We start from the raw sequence: 4,454 nt of genomic DNA, 5'->3' as shown, positions 1-4,454 counted from the left end.
CTCATCGGCATGTTGACGCCGTTTCTCTACGTTTAGCAGCTGCTTGTGTTCTTTTGTACATTTAGAACCCCTGTGGACCTCCAGACCGCGAGACCTCCAGACCTCCAGACCGCCAGGAGTCTTCAGCGGTCACAGACAAGTTGAAAACTTCTGCTTCTTCAAAGGGAAGTTAAAGCGTCATGTGTTAAAGCTGCATTCTCTCTTTTGACCACCAGGGGGCGACTCCTCTGGTTATATATAAGTCTATGCGTCATGTGTTAGAGCTGCATTATCTCTTCTGACCACCAGGGGGCGACTCCTCTGGTTGTTTAGAAGTCTATGATTCATGTGTAGAAGCTGCATTATCTGTCCTGACCACCAGGGGGAAAGTCCTCTGGTTGTATAGAAGTCTATTATAGTTGGTAGGTTTTATTTAAATAAGCATTGATGCTGCACATGCCCCCATCGCCCAGCAGGTGGTGGCCCCCACATTGAACACATTGAAGGAGAATGGTGTAGTTCCTTCTCCATCCAGCGGCGGCAGCACTGAGCTCCTGAACTCCAGTCAGATAGAAGAAGATACAATGAGCTGTTTGACCCGCGCCAGTTTAAACCAGTTCACCTGAGCTCAGCCAGTTTCATGAGTCCACATCCGTGTGACGTCATCACCCACCCAGCGAACCACAGTGAGACCTCCGTCCGTCCTCCGCGCCGCCTCGGTCCCCCTCGGTCCCTCGGTCCCCCGGCCGCCTCGGTCTCTGAAGTGGTGCTAACAGGTCACAACAAAGAACAGCAGTGCAGCCCGGGAGGGATGTGCTATGGGGACACTGGGTGAGAGGGAGGCCCTGGGAGGGATGTGCTATGGGGACACTGGGTGAGAGGGGAGGCCTGGGGAGGGGATGTGCTATGGGGACACTGTGAGAGGGGAGGCCCGGAGGGATGTGCTATGGGGGACACTGGGTGACACTGGGGAGGAGGCCCGGGAGGGAGGATGTGCTATGGGGACACTGGGTGAGAGGGGAGGCCCGGGAGGGATGTGCTATGGGGGACACTGGGTGACAGGGATGACAGGGGCGTGGGGCTACTCTGTTTCTGCTTCATGACATTAACCCTGGGTTGTCATGGATTAAGTCCGTTGATCAACTTGGTCATATTTGCAGAAATGAGACGCGCTCCGTCCAACGTGGGATGAATGCCGTCTCTCCTCATCAGGTTTTCCCCAGAAAGTCTTCCAGTTGTCTACGTAGCCCACATTATTCGCTGGGCACCACCTCGACAGCCAGCGGTTGAAAGACGACATTCGGCTATACAATTCGTCTGTCTGCAAATTTGGGAGAGGGCCAGAGAAAACGACGGTGTCCGACAACGTCTTGGCATAAGCACACACCGATTCCACATTAATTTTAGTGACTTCCGACCGGCTCGGCGTCATTACCACCGGCGTGTATTACAATCTGACTGTATCTCCGCTTGTCCTTAGCCAGCAGCTTCAAACAAGACTCCACGTCGCCCGCTCTGGCCCCCGGGAGGCACACGACTCTGGTCCGCGGCTTCGCTAACGTCACGTTCCTGACTATAGAGCTCCCGATAACCAGGGTGTGTTCCTCAGTGTGTCGCTGAGCAGGGAAAACTGGTTCGAAACGTAAAGTGGTTGGTGCACAGCGGGCTTCTGTGTAGACTTACTACTCCTGGAACAGTTACCCAACCATCCGGCTGCACGGTTACCGCCGGGGAACAGCTAGCAGCTAACAGCTAGCAGCTAACAGCTAGCAGCTGACTGTAGCTCGGCTACCGCTACGGGAGAGGGCGGGCTAACTAGCATAGCTGTCTGAGCTTCGATAGCGCGGAGCCGTGCATCTAACCCACTTAGACCTGCCTCCAACCTAGCAAATAAACTACACTTGTTGCATGTATCGTTATCATTAAGGGAGGCAGGGGGATAACTATACATGAGACACACTGAGCAAGAGGGAGCGGGAGGGAGAGAAGAAGAAGTCATGCTCGCTGCTGAGCAACCGGAGCTTACCGGAAGAGTGAGATGATGCGTTCAGGAGCTGGTGACCTTGATGGTGACCTTGTTGGTGACCTTGTTGGTGACCTTGTTGGTGTAGGACGACTTTGTTAAGCGGACTTTGCTGAAGATAAGTTTTAGTTTACATTACATTACATGTCATTTAGCCGACGCTTTTATCGAAAGCGACTCACAATAAGTGCATTTCAACCTAGAGTACAAACTCAGAACAACAAGAATACAGGAAGTAACATTTCCTCAACATAGTCGAACTACAAAAGTACCATAAGTACTGAGTATTACCATAAATAATACTATGAGTAAGAGCCATCTAAGAGCCACTGAAGTGCTAATCTGTGTTTTAATCCAGGTATAGTCTAAAGGTGTGTTTTCAGTCTCCGGTGAAGCTGTAGAGACTTCCTGCTGTCCTGATGTCAGTGGGGAGCTGGTTCCACCAATCAGGAGCCAGGACAGCAACAGTCTGGATGTAGTGATGAGCTCGAGGTGACGGAGTCACGAGTCGATTGGCTGTTGCCGAGCGGAGCGACCGTGATGAGGTGTACGGTGTGACCACATCCAGGATGTAGACGGGCCCGATCCGCTCAGAGCACGGTACCAAGAACCAGTGTTTTGAAGAGGATGCGAGCAGCCACTGGTAACCAGTGGAGAGCGGAGGAGCGGAGCGGTGTGGGTGAATTTCGGGAGGCTGAAGACCAGCTGCTGCATTCTGGATGAGCTGCAGAGGTCGGTGGCCTTAGCAGGCAGAGCAGCCAGGAGGGAGTTGCAGTAGTCAAGGCGTGAAATGACCAGGACCTGGACCAGAACCTGGACCAGAACCTGTGCTGCCTTCTGAGTAAGAAGAGGACGTGTTCTCCTGATGTTGTGCAGCATGGACCTACAGGAACGCGCTGTCACAGTGATGTTGGCCGTCAGGTTGACTGTCGAGTGTCACCCCGAGGTTCCTGGCAGTCGGGGTAGGGGCCAACACAGAGCTGTGAAGGTGGTCGTCAGGTCATGGGTGGGGGAGCCTTTCCCTGGAAGGAATAGTAGCTCAGTCTTGTCAGGGTTGATCTTCAGGTGGTGAGCAGACATCCACTGAGAGATGTCAGTCAGACAGGCAGAGATTCGCGTTTACGGAACCTTTTTCTCCCCCGGGACGCTTTTTGTTGAGCAATGGACTTTTTCTTATTTTTGTTTGAATGAATAAACCTTCCCGTTCATTTTAAACATTGCACTTTTGCCTGTTTTTACTCCTCCCTTGCACCGCCCCACCCTAGACGGCACTAGGGACAGATGCTGGAGGAGTTGGGCACTGGGGCCTAAGTGCGGATGACTGGAAGTGAAGATATTGATGACTTGGCCCAGTTTTTTTCAGAACTTCAAATACCAGGCCACCCCTCCCAAATGGAGTCACTGTGCTGGAGGAGGAGGAGGAGGAGGAGGAGGAGGAGGAGGAGCGCCAGAGGGCCAGCAAGAAGTCAATGCTGCCCTGTTGCTACAACCAGTCAGGGCGAATGAACGCCAAGAGCAGGAGCTCCAACAGGCACCACGGGACAAGCCCAAGGTAGGGGAGGATGGAGGGTGGAGGGTGGAGGGTGGAGGATGGAGGATGGAGGATGGAGGGATGGAGGATGGAGGGTGGAGGATGGAGGGGTGGAGGATGGAGGATGGAGGGTGAGGGATGGAGGGTGGAGGATGGAGGGTGGAGGATGGAGGGATGGAGGGTGGAGGATGGAAGGTGGAGGATGGAGGGTGGAGGATGGATGATGGAGGTGGAGGATGGAGGGTGGAGGATGGAGGGTGGAGGATGGAGGATGGAGGATGGATTGTGGAGGGTGGAGGATGGAGGGTGGAGGGTGGAGGATGGAGGGTGGAGGATGGAGGATGGATTGTGGAGGATGGAGGGTGGAGGATGGAGGGTGGAGGATGGAGGATGGATGATGGAGGATGAAGGGTGAGGATGGAGGTGGAGGATGGAGGTGGAGGATGGAGGATGGAGGGTGGAGGATGGAGGGTGGAGGATGGAGGGTGGAGGATGGAGGGTGGAGGGTGGAGGATGGAGGATGGATGATGGAGGGTGGAGGATGGAGGGTGGAGGATGGAGGATGGAGGATGGAGGATGGAGGATGGAGGATGGATTGTGGAGGATGGAGGCTGGAAGATGGAGGGTGGAGGATGGAGGGTGGAGGATGGAGGTGGAGGATGGAGGGGTGGAGGATGGAGGATGGAGGGTGGAGGATGGAGGATGGAGGGTGGAGGATGGAGGGTGGAGGATGGAGGGTGGAGGGTGGAGGATGGAGGGATGGAGGGTGGAGGATGGAGGGTGGAGGATGGTGTGATCGCTCGTGACACACCAGACAAAGGACTTGAAGATGAAAAGTTTCTTTATTATTATCAAAATGTTTTCAAGTAAAAAACCCAGAAATAAATAGTTTGTACATAAATATAAATAAATAGAACAGTG

Source organism: Pseudoliparis swirei, chromosome 23 (assembly GCF_029220125.1).
Source record: "Pseudoliparis swirei isolate HS2019 ecotype Mariana Trench chromosome 23, NWPU_hadal_v1, whole genome shotgun sequence".
In the NCBI taxonomy this organism is placed as follows: domain Eukaryota; kingdom Metazoa; phylum Chordata; class Actinopteri; order Perciformes; family Liparidae; genus Pseudoliparis; species Pseudoliparis swirei.
The sequence above is the reverse complement of the archived record's forward strand: the minus strand, read 5'-3'. Positions refer to the sequence as shown.